Consider the following 15,225-nt stretch of genomic DNA (forward strand, 5'->3'; position numbering starts at 1 on the left):
GTTTGCATCGTATTTCATACTGTATGATTTCTAATTTAACATGTTTGAATCATTCAACGGTCTATGATCTCTAATGTTCGTGTGTCATCATATTAATGCTCAATATGTCTCTATTGTACATATTTGCATCTTATCTGTGATCTCTAATGTAGCAGTATTTGCATGAAAAGGGATGGCGTATGATCTCTAATGTACATATTAACATCATACTCAATTTTCGATGCAATTCTAATTCGCCATATTGACATTGTATGTAAGCTTGTAATTAATGCTATCTGAGCTCTAATGTACATAATTTTAATGGTCTATGATCTCTAATGTCTTGAAAAATATTTGCATCACAAATGATCTTCAATGTACAATATGTGCTTTATATTTATCAGTCTGTTGTTTTCAATATCATCTGATTTCTAATGTGCGTGTTTACAACCTATCCGTGTAAATCCCAGCCAAACCGTCTCCACAATTAGAGCCTTGTTTTTCGCGATGTTTCCCCCCCCCCCCCCTCCCACCTCCGTAGACGGCAGTGCTAAAAGCTATGCTAACAGCTGGGACCGCTAAGGGAGCAGGTGACGCTGGCGCACACGCACGCACGCACACACAAACACACCCTCCAATTGCTCCGTGAGGAGTCTTCATAAATATTCTCGCGGCAATCTGCCTCTCGCCGCACTCTCTTATTATTAATTACTTTTAGGGCCAAAATCAAACATCTGTCATGCTAGAATATACAAATTAATTATGCAGCTTCTCCCCATCAACATCCATATAACCTTGTAGCTTGTTCCTTGGCGCCACGCAGCCGCCTCATGAGGTGGCCGTGAGGCGGGAAGTACGACCGACCGACCGACCGACCGACCGACCGACCGACACGTTATTCAGAGGATCAAATTGAGTTGAACTGCAACCTCAACCCGGTTTTGGAACCCTAATTATTTGAAAACTTTGCCTTGAAACCCGACCTCGAAAACCTTAACTTTGGCTTCAAGCCCTACTTTGAAACCTGAAGCCTACTTTTGCATTTAAAAAAAATTAACTGACTTCATTATTAAAAAAACAAAAACAAAAAAAACAATCACATTTATACGAAAAAAAAGAGAAAAAAAATTGATAAAAAAAATGTGATTGGGGTCAGGCTAACGACCTGATTCTCAAAAATATCCCAAATAATAAAACGCGACTAATCTGGCAAGACGTTGACTTTGTGACTTCCGCATGTCCCCAAAAAGTTGGGAGATTTTTTATTTATTTTTGCAGATAATTGATGACGCAGCGGCTAAATTATTGAGCGTGTATATCACAATGTTAGTGACAATATGTTAACGTGCTTCTTAGCCCCCCCTGGTGGTGAACAGATGGCTCCTTTTACTTTTTTTGGGGGGGGGGGGGGGGCAACTGCCACTCTCATTATTGATGCTCGCAGGAGGTGGCGGCGCGGTGATGAAGCGTATTGATAAGGGCATATTGACATCATCATGTTGATCATCCCTGATGATGAAATACGCTAAATTCGGACCTTTTCTCTGAAGGAATAAAAATCTCTTTTGACGTTATTCCTGTTCGAATTGGACTTTTTTTCTTCAAAAATGACATTTCCAGTTGTGATTCCAGAAGTTAATTTGAGGTGCTTTTTAACCCTCCTGTTAGGTTGGCTTCTCAGGAACAGCAATGATGTACCCGGGTCAATTTGACCCAATACATTTTAACGAGGTTCATCGGGAAATGCTACCATAAAATGTCCTATTAGTAGCATGGGTCGATTTGAGCCGAGCTGTTCCGAAAACATTTCAATAAACATGAGCAACCATTTCAACTGAAAATGTCAAAGTGAACCATTTTAATTGATGAGAACTTTCATAGCAAAAAAAACCGACTCATTTGCATCTTCAGCTTTAAAATGGCTGAGGCTACGTTTAACTCATTCACTCCCAGTCATTTTCACGGAAGCAACCCCCTTCGCTCCAAGATGTGTTACTGGATTTTGACTGATTTTGCGAGGTCCAAAGAATATGGTGTTGTATTGCTATAAAAACATGGAACCAACCTACTAAAAAAATGTGTCGGGTCAATTTGACCCGGTCTATGCTGAATGTTTCGAATGATCAAAATGAAGCGTTTTTTTAATTCTCTTTTGCAGGGATGTGATTTGACCAAAGTGAAATTATCTGAAAATTTAGCCGGGGGTCTGGGGGCCGCGGGCACTCAGCTAGGTCCAGAGCTCATGGGTTTTCCGTGTTTTTGAGTACTTTCAATGCACTCAGATGACAAAGAAATAGACAAAACAACAGCATAAATTTTCAATGTATATTGAACTATCCCATATAAAACTGCAGTTTTAGTCAACTCAAAATCAGTCACATTCAAAAACATTGGACTGCCTTTGCTTTTAAAAACTATCACTGAGAATATCATCATATATATTTACCATGCAATAAATCATTTAATCAATCATTCTTAATTTAATACATAATGCATGACAAAAACATAAAATACCTCATGCAGCAAGCTCTGGTAAAAACACAATCATGCATTCGTCGAAACTTCCAGCGATGGAATAATTTGTTGTTCTTGACTGGAGTTCTTTCACGTGTTTTTTGCTCTTTGCGTGACTTTCAAGAGCTTTGAAACCTCTCCCACCATAGTCACGATCGATCTTCCGAATAAAGTCACTGAACAAATTCGTCACAGTCTTCTTTCCAACATTTGCAGATATATCCTTCTCTAAGCAGTCCCATCGAAACTTGTTTTTTACGATCTTGTCAATTTCCTTAACTCGCGGAGCATCTTTGCGTTCGATCACGGACATCTTTCTTTAAACACCCGGCAAAAACGTGTGAGAAATGAACAATGGCATACTCGGCATACGCCTATGCCTTTATAACAAGCGCGTTTATTGGTCAACACGGAGACTTCAGCCAATCGCAAGATCAGTTTCATTTCAGTTACGGAAACACTAAAATGGAACGCTGTCGAGAGACGAAATCGGATTTTTTACCACTTAAAAAATTGTAACATTTTATTTTTGGAGATAAAAAAAGCGGAATTCCGCGAATTAGCGGAAAAATCACATCCCTGCTTTTGGTGCCCCTCTTGATAGCAAAAAGCTAACATTTGGGGCAAAACGGTTGAACTTAAAAGTGGGTCACTTTGACCCACAACATAACAAGAGGAATAAAAAGCGTATATGTTCTATATTGTTGCCCATCAAAGTGAGAACAATCAGCACAAGTGGCCCTAAAGTCAAGTATTGTTCTAATTAGCGAGCGCGTGTCCACGGTGGGAAGATTTATTAAATTTTTTATTTGTTATTAAAAAAAATTTAATCCCGTCCCGTCGCCATTGCAGGCGCTCCGTGAGGTTTTTCCCGCCTCGGAAATATGTCCGGGATGACGACTTGGACGCATTCTAATTACGCCGGCCGTCCCGCACCGTCCTAAGCCAGACTCGCTTCGTTCTCTCCGGTCCCGTAAGTAAGCGCACTCCCATTAGCGGCGCGGGTCGGGGCCGATTTCAAAGGCTTAGGCGAGTTTTATCTCCCCATTTAAGGACAATGAGCGAGCGAGCGAGCGCATTGTGGCACTCAGACAATGCGCTTGAATGCGGAAGCGCCGTCAGGATTAGAGAATATGCCGCAGCACTTTAATTACAGAGCACACGCGGACTACGGACAGACGGAAGGGAAATGACAACAAAAGCTCGCCACGCTTTCATCTCGCGCCAAAACTTTTCATGCCGTTAACGGATCCCAAGCGACGCGCGCTCGGTACGGTTTTTTGACGGCTCGCTGTATCGCTTTAAAGTCAACTCTGATCCGCTTGGGCAGCAAACCACTTTTTACAAGACGAGCTTTGAAAACGACTTTTTTTATTCAGGTAGACAAAGTTAAGGTTAAAGACTTGGGGATTGAAAATTAGGGTTTCAAGCTCCCAATTAGGGTTCAAAGTCTGGGTCAGAGTTTCAAATTTTAGTTAGGGTTTTAAAGTGACAAATTTTAGGGCTCCAATTATTGGTTTGAAGCAAATCTTGGGTTTTCAAATCAGGGTTTCAAGCCATCGTTGGTTTAAGGTTTCAAATTAGGTTAAGGCCTTAAATTTCTGGTGTGAAGTTTCAGGTTTCAAACACGAATTGAGGTTTCAAATTACTGTATGGTTTCAGGCTAGGGTTCCAAACAAGGGTCAGGCATTGAAATTGGGGTTACCAGACTAGTTTAGAATTTTAAGACTGGGTTAGTCAGCCAGTGTTTTGAAGCCAGGATTAGGGTTTCAACCAAGGGTTAGGGTTTTGAATGACAGCGTGAAGCCAAGTTTAGGGTTCTAAATTAGTGTTCAAAGTCTGGATCAGAGTTTAAAACAGATAAGACTTCAAATTTAGGTTCCAAGCAAACGTTAGGGTTTCAAATAATGGTTTGGATCAAATTTAAGGGTTTCAAATTGAGGTTCAAAATCTGGGTTAGAATTCCATAAATTAGTTAGGGTTCCAAATCATGGTTGGAAGAAAATTGTCCAACAAAATATCCCAAGCCGATCCGTGGTTTTCAAGCCATGGGTTAGGGTTTCAAATTTTGGTTTTGAAGTGTAGGTTAGGGGGTCAAGTGTTGGGTTTTAAACCTGGGTTAGGATTTCAAATGAGGGTTAGGGGTTCAAATTATGGTGTGAAGCCAAGTTTATGGTTTCAAATTCAGGTTTGTCAAACAATGATTTAGGTTTGAAATTACTGTATCATTTCAAGCCACTTTTACGGTTTTAAGGTAGGGTTGCAAGCCCGGGTTTGGCTTTCAGACAAAAGTTGAGATTTGAAATTAAGGTTCAAAGCCACCACTAAGGTTTCAAATTCAGGTTCGAAGCAAAGCTTTCAAATGAGGGTTTCTATCAAGTGTTGGTTTTTCAAGGGTTGGGGGTTTCAATTTACGGTTTTAGGCCAAGATTAAGCCTTTAGAATTATGGTTTGGAACCTGGATTAAGGTTTCAAATGAGGGTTTGAAGTAAAGTTTTGGATTTATAGCCAGGGTTATGGTTTGAAGGCCAGCTTTAAAAACAACAACACGTCAGACGAATGCTGGTGGAATTTGCACTTGTTGACAAAAAAGGGGGCAGCCAATCGTTTTTCCTCATTCAGCAACTCCCATTCCCAAGTCGTGTGTGCTCGTCGAATTTGGCACGCAATCACTCCTTTTTGCCAAATGCTCGTCATAACCGCCACCTTGCCAGAAATCAAAAGATTGACTTGAAAAGAAAAAAAAAAAGTAGGAAGGCTAACGTTATTCCTACTAAGCTCACCAGGGAGCCCGGGCGACCCGTCACACATTTAATAGGCGTCATAATTTATCCCGTACGCCCCCAAAAGTCTTCCTTAATTAACTGTGCGCCTTAATGAATTTTTTAATTTGATCCCTGTAAGTACTTTGCCATGCTAATTGCAATAATCCACACATTACTTATCTGTCATTGCCCTTGGCTGTGCGCCGTCAGCGAGAAGGAATCCTCGCCATCTGACTGCCTCCCCAACCCCAGCGTCTTATCTACCCAACATGGACGCCGCGGCGCAACAATCAAGCGAGCTCTTTAGCGTGACGGATGCTAGGCCGCCGCTAGCGTTGCTATCACTCGCCGGCAGCCTCGTACTGTGGGAACAATTGATCCACCAACTGTAATAATAAGAAGAGAGGGCTGCCCATTTGATTCATCAAACAGCAATTAGCCTAGCGTAGCCTAGCGTAGCAGCGGCGGCGTGTCCTTTCCGTGACTTCCCGCTCGCTAGCTCGCAGGGGGCAGTTGGCGGGGAGAAGATGGACGTTTGTTAGCTTAGCGACGCGACAACGAAGACAAAATATTTGAAAATGGAGGAAGAACACAAGGTGTCTGTCCATTCACACAAAATGCAAACATCTGTCTATCCACTCACAGACCCTTACATTGCAAACATCTGGATGTCTGTTTACGGTTTGTTTTTATTTAGTTTGGAATTTTTTTTTTTTTTATCCAGTTCATTCTAATTAGTTTTTAGAGCAAGTTTTTATGGTTCTTATTTTAGTTTGACGTATTTTTTGAAACCCTTCCTTAACCCTCTTGTCACAGTATGTTGCGGGTCAAACTGACCTGCTTGGAAAATGGAGGAGAAAAAAAATGGATTCAAATTCGGTCTGCAGGACTTTTTTTCGCATTGCATGATATTTTTTTGATGATTCAACGTTTGATCGGGTCACGTTCACCCATGGACATTGTTAAGAAACAAACACGACAGGAAGGTGAAATATATGTTGCGTATTTCCTGAGTGTGGCATAAAAAAAGGTGAAAAGTGTTAAATTAAAGTGTAAAGTGTAATAAAGTCAAGTAAATTACAATTCTCAAACGACTGTTTGACCTTGTTTTTTCTGTACAGGTGCACAAGTAATACGGGGGGGGGGGGATTGTGACAACGATAGCTTTAATTGGTTTTATAAACACAAGATTTAGGTTCGGATAGCTTTTTTTTTTTTAAAGCCTTTTCATTTTCATTTTTTTCAATTTTAATAAATTCAGATTAATTATTAGAGCAGGTTTGTTAGTTTTCTTTTTTTCAAAAATTCTTCCTTTAGTTTAGGTTTTGTTAGAGTTATTTATTTATATATGGAGTGTTTTGTAACATTTCTTCTGTACGGACTACCGAAATGTGTCACGATTTTTAACAGCTGTTAAAAAAATGAATGGAAAAATTTGTGTCATCAGGGGCTAAGATGTCGTTTTAGTTCGTGATTGTTTCTTTTTTTTTAAAGTGTTTTTTTATTTTACTTTGCTAATGAAAATATTTTTTCAATTGTAGTTTGAGTTATTTCGTTAACTCTACCAATCTTGATACCAACATAAAAAGTGAATATTTTCCAGTTACACACGCAAATGTGTGTCTGTCCACACAAACACACGCACGCACACACACACACACACGCACGCACGCACGCACGCACACACACTCGGACGTAAGCTAAGCTCTTTGTAACCACAAGTAGTCCATTAGCACACAAAAGTCGTGAAATCCCAGACCTTAATGGCGACCATTCGGGCGGGTAATTCAGCAGCATATGAAGAAAGTCGGGAAAAAAAATCTGTCGACGTGATCCCGCCACCACTGAGAAGAAAAAAAAAAAAAAAAAAGCATTTTGATATCCTCGGTCGTTAGCCACGCACGCTAATCCATGCGAAGATTAAGTCAAATGTAGGCTGCCGCTATTGTTGCAAATAAATCCGCGGCTTATTGTTACACTTTCCATTTTCGTTTAGCCGCTAAGCTAAGCTAAGCTAAGCTAAGCTAGGCTAAATATGCATTAGAGTCCATCTTGTGCGGGGATGAAAGCAGAAGGTGGCGTTTAATGCCACGTTTTGTCGTGGGTGGGGTGAGCTTTCTTTTCCACAGGTCGCATTGGAGCAACATCTGCAAGCGTTTCTTTGTTATCCGCCGACAGATGTTTTCACGCTTGCTCTCCACGTACGCGGACGTTTGTCCATTCATGCACGTGCACAAAATAAATGGATACATTCGCTATGTTTACATAATGTATAAACTTTACATTCCCACACACATTGTAAGTTCAAGTTTGTCTTCACATCCATGCATTACGTACAAACGTGTCTATCCATTCACATACGGGATGCATACCCAAGGTCACACACGAACTTCGGAAATGGCGGGATGGGCGGTAATCAAATCTTGTTCAGGCAACATTTTCAGACTTTTTGCAAGTACTGTTAAAAATCAGGACCCTTCGTGGAAACCAAACCCGATTTTGGAAGTCCTGGCATCTTTACATATTCCGACAGCTGAATATTTCGACACCATTTTGTAACAGCTGTTCAAAATTGTGACCCTGCCTGGAGGTCAAACCGTCTTTGAAAGCCGACTTTGAAGCACTTGCGCCTTTAAAACCTCAACTGACGGCAACGTTTTTTCAATTCTAATTTTTTTTGCGCCTTGCAAACAAAACGCTCGTTAGCGTTTATGAGCCGCTGTGCTGAATAATGAATGGCGGCTCATTAGTCCCGCCCCCTCACAAACGCTAATGATGCTAATGCTCAACAAATTCCTGTTTATCATTCGTCTAATGTTGGTCTTCAATAGCGACAGATTGCCGAAGCCACCATGGCTTGCATCTGTCCATTCACGTACAACAGATATGAACGTCGCTGGGTGTCCAGTCACATTGAATTTAAACATCTGTTTACTAACATACAAAGTAAATATAAATGTCTGTCCTTTCGCATAACGGTACATAGAGCAACCACGTCTGTCCATTCGCATACTGACACAAATGTCTGCATATATAATGTCAACGTGTTTGTCCTTTCACGTACACAATAATAAAAAGGATTGTGCCCATTCACCTATCCACTCACATACTGAACGAACGCTAAATGTTTGTCCATTCACATACCTTCCTGGCCTGCCACATCACAAGCGTATAAACAGAGGTGGCAAATCCGAATCCAGGAAGCAAAAACCCTGCCACAGTTGGCTTTAGCCCCAGGTGCTAGCTAGCGCCCATGGTGCTTGTTTACCTGCTAGGGAGCTAGCTGGCTAGGTAGCATCAGGGGTTAAAGCCAAACTCTGGCAGGTTTTTTACTTTCAGATGCTAGTAAACTAGCTAGCTCCTTAGTTAGCGCCCATGGTGCTTGTTTACCTGCTAGGGAGCTAGCTGGCTAGGTAGCATCAGGGGTTAAAGCCAAACTCTGGCAGGTTTTTTACTTTCAGATGCTAGTAAGCTAGCTAGGTAGCATCAGGGGTTAAAGCCAAACTGTGGCAGGGTTTTTACTTTCAGATTCTAGCTAGCTAGCTAGCTCCTTAGTTAGCTCCCTAGCAGGTAGCTAGGGAGCTAGCTAGCTAGGTAGCATCAGTGCTAAAGCCAAACTATGGCAGGGGTTTTACTTTAAATAAGCGCTGTCTTCAATTGTTTAGCACACAAAAGCTTCAAATGGATCTCGCTTGCTAATCCCCATTTGCTGTAAAGCATGTCGCTAACAGGGAAGGGTTTGGGGGGGGGGGTGTATTGGTCGGGGGACCCCCCTGGTTTATCCGTACTCGCATGCTGAGTGACAACCGATTTACCAGTGGCCTGTTTAATCCTGCTTTCACGCCATAAAAATTGTGATCACAATGTCAACGAGGTGCGATAACCTTGGAGAATTCAGATAGGGCGAACGGACGCTACGCTAGCTGCAGGTTGGTATGCGGATGAGAAAGCCGGACAAGCGTCTTTTCTTTCACGCAGGGGAGAAGCTTTAAAGCAGAAGTTCGGGTTTGAAGCCAGAGTTAGGGTTGCAATTATGTTAAAACAGGGTGAAGACTTCAAGACTGGATTAGGGTTTTAATTGGGGCTTCAAAATAGAGTTTGGGTTTATAGGAAGTATTTAAGGCAGTGTTTAGGTTTGAAATGTGATTTTTCAAGCCTGGCTTAAGGTTTCAAGTTAAGGTTTGAAATGTGTGTTGATCCTGGGTAGACTTCCAAGGTGAGAGCTTAGAATTGGGGTTTTAACAAGTTTGCATTTTTTATTTTAAATTAGGGAATATTTAAGACATATTGAGGGTTTTTATCTTCAGACGGGTTTCAAACAATGAATTGAAATGAGGGTTTCAAGACAGAGTTGAGACTTTAACCAAAGGTTGGGGTTAAAAATCCACATTCGGGTTTCAAGTGCAAAAACGTAAACAAAACATCATTGTGCAGCGCTAGCATGTGCAAGCTAAGCTACTTTTAGCGTGGCGCTGCCTGTTAGCTTCTGTTCTGCTGCTAAATATGTTCACTCACATTGTCCATTAATATATTTTTGATTTAATAGAAAAAAAGAATTTTAGATTTCAATTCCCTTAACGAGAAGACGTGGATGAAAAGCACTCGACATCAGGATGTTCATTTGTGTTATTGTTTGACTGCGTGCACGCGGATTTGGCAATTTATCGTCGTTATGATGATTATCAGATTAGACCTGAATGGTCCATTCCAAGGATTAAGATTACAATACCTACTTTAATATTCATATTTATTTCCAGTTGCGTGTGACGTATGTCTTGTGACTCATTCCACATTTATCTTTTCATTCATCATAGCAGTGCTCAGGGTTCAAGGGCGCCCTCTGTAGACTGTAGTCGGTTAAATACTGTGATTAAAGTGCAACAAAAAAAAAGAGAGAGAATATTCATGATGACTTCTTATAAATCATGTCACAAAATTAGCATGCCATGTTAAAAGGTCTTACTGTACATAAACATCATAATAAATAAATAAATAAATACTAAACATCATGTTATAAAAAGTCAACAGTTCATAAAAAATATTTCTTACTAATATAATAAAAAATGATTTATTCCTATTACGTACTATTCATCATGTCATTGAAATAATATTTAGCTATCCATCACATTATAGCAAAAATGATGTCATAAGAAAAAGTCTTCCTCCACATCATACTGTTAGAAATTATGTCTTACTTTACATCAGATTTCTTATTACGCATGTAACGTTTCACAAATACTTCCATCATGTTAAAGATGATGTCTAAATGTTGGAACTGCAACTATATTGAAAGGCTTTTCGAATTCGAGGCCAATAAAAAAAAAACAAGATGGCCACGAAATAAAATTGCTGCTGTACTGTAAAACTAAAGACATCACCCAAAAATATATATTTTTTAAATACTGTACACACATTTCAATACACACAAATCTTGACTTCCTCTTATTAAGTTCCAGTATAGAAAGTTCAACACTCAAACTTGATTCGATTTTTGTTTGTATTTGAAATATTTTCAAATGATTTCCCTTTCTTGAGCTCAGCGTTCCTATTTTTTTTATTTTTATTTTGAGTCTTGTACCAATAAACTTAACTTGATCCTGTCGTTTTCCTTCACTTTCACTTTCGTTTCATCAATTTCATTTTCGCCCTCGTACCATTCACAGCCCAAATGCGCTTACCTGCCGACTCGGTCGGTGCTTTTTCATCGTGTCCATTGTTGGTCCTCACCTTCCATGAAGCGGCACCACACAATTTGTTTGACTTTTTGGTCAAAAGAAAAAAAAAAGAGTTCATTTGTAGAGCATTTATCTCGTTCCATTGTTCTTATCCAAACATTTCGAGCTCTTGTGCCGACGCAGGTGCGGCCGAGATCTTCTTCGTTGGTGTCTCGGCTGCCATTTTCTTCTTGTGGTCATGTTGGTGTGTTATCTGCGTGCGTGCGCCACACTGCCCCAAAGAGGCCAAGGTGTGCACAGCAGGAGCACCAAACAACAACCTCAGCAGCTCATTTGATGACCAGGCCAAATTGTGTGCATTTTTATTTTAAAATGTATCATATCGTACTTCACCTACTTGTAGCTTTTTGTGGTGCAATTGTTTAGCGCGTTTGGCTATTAGCCGAAAGGTTAGTGGTTCGAGCCCAAACACAAATGAGCACTTTGTAATGTAACATTACAGACAAGCAGCACGCCAACGATTTAATTGTCCTTTTATTTTTTCCAATGTTATTCTTTCTGTATGGCCTTTAAAAATAAACATCAAATCTAGCCTTTCAAACAATATTGAGTATGAATGTCCTCAACTGCTCAATTATTCATCAGCGACATGCGACGAGAGCCGGCGGGAGGTCCGGGCCCCAGTGGAGGTTCAGGCCATGTCGCGGCGCCGCACTTTCAAGCTGTCACTCGTACCAACAGGAACAGCCCGCCTTTAATGCTCCCCTGTTAGCGCTGGCGCTACTTCCCGTTGAAGATCAAGTGTTTTAGCGCCACCCGCGAGGACGCGGCTCGCGGCCGTCCGACAAATGTGCCACTTCGGAGACGTTTGGGTGGAAGTGACGGCGCAAGTTTTTATCTTTTCATTTTCTATGATTTCAAATGCGCACATTTAACGGTCTGCGATCTTTTGTGTTTGTGAAATTCAAAGATCCATGATTTCCAATGCATGCGTATATAATCAAATATGTATACGTACTTAAAGGTCGATGATTTCTAATGTACATGTGTTGTTAAGCGAATGTAAATGAACATCATACTCGTTCAGATCTCGAGTGCATATGGGTTAGGACCTCTGATCTCTAATGTACACATTGAATTGTCTAATTTCTCCAATATACATTTTTTTTACATCCAATTTAAAAGGTATTTATCTCTAATGTATGCGTTTAAGGGTCAGTGGTCTCTCATGTATATTTTTCAGTCTATGATGAGCTCTCGTGTACATACTTACTGTCGAAGATCTCCAATAAAAACATTTGCATCATTATTTCATGGTGTATGATCAGAGTTTTTGGTATATGATGATCTCTAATGTTCAAACCGAAATTTCTAAGCTCTCCAATTTACATATTTACACTCAATTTAAAAGGTATAATCTCTAATGGTGGTCTCTCATGTATATATATATATATATATATATATATATATATATATATATATATATATATATATATAAAACGGTCTATGATGATCTCTAGTGTACATATTTACTGTCTAAGATCTCCAATAAAGAAATCATTATTTAATAGTCGATGATCTCTAATGTACAGTTACATCATAATTTTGGGTATATGATGATCTCTAATGTACAAATTGAATTTTCCAAGTTCTCCAATTGAGATATTTACATTAAATTTAAAAGGTAGTTGATCTCTAATGTACATGTTGAAGGATCTATAGTGGCCCATTCACATACGTGCATCATATTTAATGGCCTGTGATCTCTAATGTGCATATTTGAAATCACATTTAATAGTTTTTTGCACTTGTCATTCTATGGTCCCGTGATGTGGTATGCCTTGGATGACAGCCACAGAGCGTGTGCACTGCAAATACTTTGGAAGCTCACGCTTGTCCGCCGCACACTGAGAAACAGCGGCTCCTTTTTCGCGGTCAGAGTATATAGCGTGGCAGTGGCGGGCGGTCGGTCGGTCGGGGTGGAAGCGGGCGTGTTAATGGCGGCGGCGACGGCGGCAGATGCCGGCCAGCTGTTTCCTTCAATGTTTGATGCTCGCAGCTCGGCACAGCTGCTGCGCAAATGAGAGTTAATATTGCAGGGGGCGCCGTCCGTCGCCGGCCGGCACGGGCGGGCCTTGTCGCAGGCTCTCAATGTCAACGCCGGCGCCCCGCGGCGGGGTGACGCCAAAGGACCGCGCCCAAGATGATGATGATGATGACGACGAAGAGGACGAAGAGGACGTCTGGTCGCATCGTCCTCACGCTGGGAGGAAATGAAACATGAACGCGATGTCACTTACGAGTGCGCCAATAACGGCGCTGGCGTTAAACATCAGCACATGTTGGCAATGTTAGGCTGCTGTTGCCACGGCAACGAGGGAGCAAGGCACTGGTTCGAGTTGGCAATGTTAATACTGAAAAATGATTGTGGTCGTTTTTTTAACATTTCAAAATGCAGGAGCAAAAGTTGACACGTTGCACTTCATTTATGTATTTTTCACCATACTTTGTCTTCCTCTTATATTGCATTCGGATTTTTTGTATGTAATATTTTTGATTTTTTTTTTTGTTTAATACTGTTTTGTAGTCGTATCAAAACATTTGATTATTTTTACTTACTATAGTTTTTTTTAAATGTAATTTTAAGTAGTATTTGTATATTTTAATTTTTGGGGTCTTTTTGTATCATATGTTTGCGTTTTGCATTTGTCATCAAATCTTTCTTTGAATTTTGTGCTTTTAATGTCCATTTTTACAAATGTTCCAATATTTTGTCTTTTTTTTCAATGTTTCTTAATATTTTTGCATTTTAAAACAGTTTTTAAACAACATTTTTGCTATTAATGTCTAATGTATTCTTTTAGAAATATTTGTGTATTTTTGTCTATTGTTTACTATTATTATATGCGCTGTATCTAAATATTTTTTTGTATTTTTACTTACATACTTTTTTGTCTATATTTTTGTCTGTCTGAAATGCTTTTTTGTTTTTTTCTGAATGTTCTGGATTATTTTTAAATGTCTTATTATAGCTATTATATTTACTGTTTTTATTTGCTGTTATTTATATATTACATAACTAATTACTCATATTAGTTTTAATGGTATTCCTTATTTTATTTCAATTTAATATTTTTTGTTGTATTTGGCAATATTTTTTATTTGGGGGGGGGGTATATTTTGTGTAGTATTTTTACATATGATATGTTCAAATAGTTTTATGAAACATGCATTTCTGATCTGAAATTTTCCATCACATATTTTTGTCTGATGTTCATTTTCAAACATTTGTCTATTGTTTCCACAACAACTGCACAAATGTTTTATTTCTAAATGGAAAATATTCGCAACAAACCAACATTGGTCTGAATATTTGTCATTGAAAACGTTGTGTGTATTTTTCCTTTTTTGTGTGTGTTTGTTGCACTTTTTTTCTTGTTCGGCTCGTGTCGCTCGACCTAATGTTGACGTCCAAAGAGAAATGCGAGGCGTCTGTCAGACGAGGATGACGGACGTCTTTTCAATTGCCGGCAACGTTGACACTTTTTCCCCCGTCTTGCCGAACGCAGTTTGCCGCCCGTCGCTAATGAATAATGTCCTTCAGCTGCGAAAGTGCATGTATGATGTCAAGGTCATCATCTGCTGACTCCGCATAATTACAAAACGCGTCTTGGAGGAGGATTTCACCTTTTTTGGGATTGACAGCAGTTTGTCCCCGTGAGGCGATTGGGGGAAAAAGTGTGCCTGTTTTTTAATGATGTCTTTTCATGGCGGCTTGTTTTAGCCCAAAGCGAGTCAGCGGGAAAAAAAATTCAAGTCAACGTTGTTTTTATGAAACACGCTTATTGTTGACTGCAGGCTATTATTAACATTGAACACTTGAATCACGTCTCTTCATTTGGGAAGAACGTGACGCGTTCCTCTGGGAGATTGATTGTTTGATTAAAAAAGAAAGGAAGAAAAAAAAAGCATTTAACAAATATATCATTTCAGATTGATTACGAAAGTATAAATGAATAATGTCAAAATTATTTCATAGCTTTGGTCGAATGACCAAATAAAGCAAGTCAAATGTGGAAGGCCACATAGGAACATTTCCTAACCTGCTATTTTAGAAAATATGTGCAAAAATGAGCAAAATACGTCTTAACAGATTTCGTTCCTTTTTTTTCCACAAAAAAATTGAAAATAAAATGTTCATATGATTGACGTGCTATGCTTGACCCGCATATGATCCCAAATCCACATCAACGAAAAATAATAATAATTGGCCTCACATAATATTGGGCAAG

General features: G+C 39.7%; 1 long non-coding RNA gene across 2 annotated transcripts in view; it reads right to left on the bottom strand.

Annotated features, from left to right (window-relative positions):
* Positions 1-11,124, bottom strand: part of LOC147173192 (uncharacterized) — a 58,785-nt gene extending 47,661 nt beyond the window's left edge. Inside the window, exons 1-2 of one of the 2 annotated variants that reach the window (XR_015094774.1) lie at positions 10,937-11,124; positions 7,018-7,102 (exon numbers count right to left, since the gene is read on the bottom strand). This is a non-coding gene — a long non-coding RNA (uncharacterized LOC147173192). The remainder of the gene's footprint in view (positions 1-7,017; positions 7,103-10,936) is intronic. The other variant, XR_015094773.1, reaches the window with a different exon arrangement.
* Between the last annotated feature and the right edge of the window lie 4,101 nt (positions 11,125-15,225).

The sequence above is a fragment of the Leptonotus elevatus genome, chromosome 5 (assembly GCF_054856555.1).
Source record: "Leptonotus elevatus isolate MCC_2025b chromosome 5, RoL_Lele_1.0, whole genome shotgun sequence".
NCBI lineage: Eukaryota > Metazoa > Chordata > Actinopteri > Syngnathiformes > Syngnathidae > Leptonotus > Leptonotus elevatus.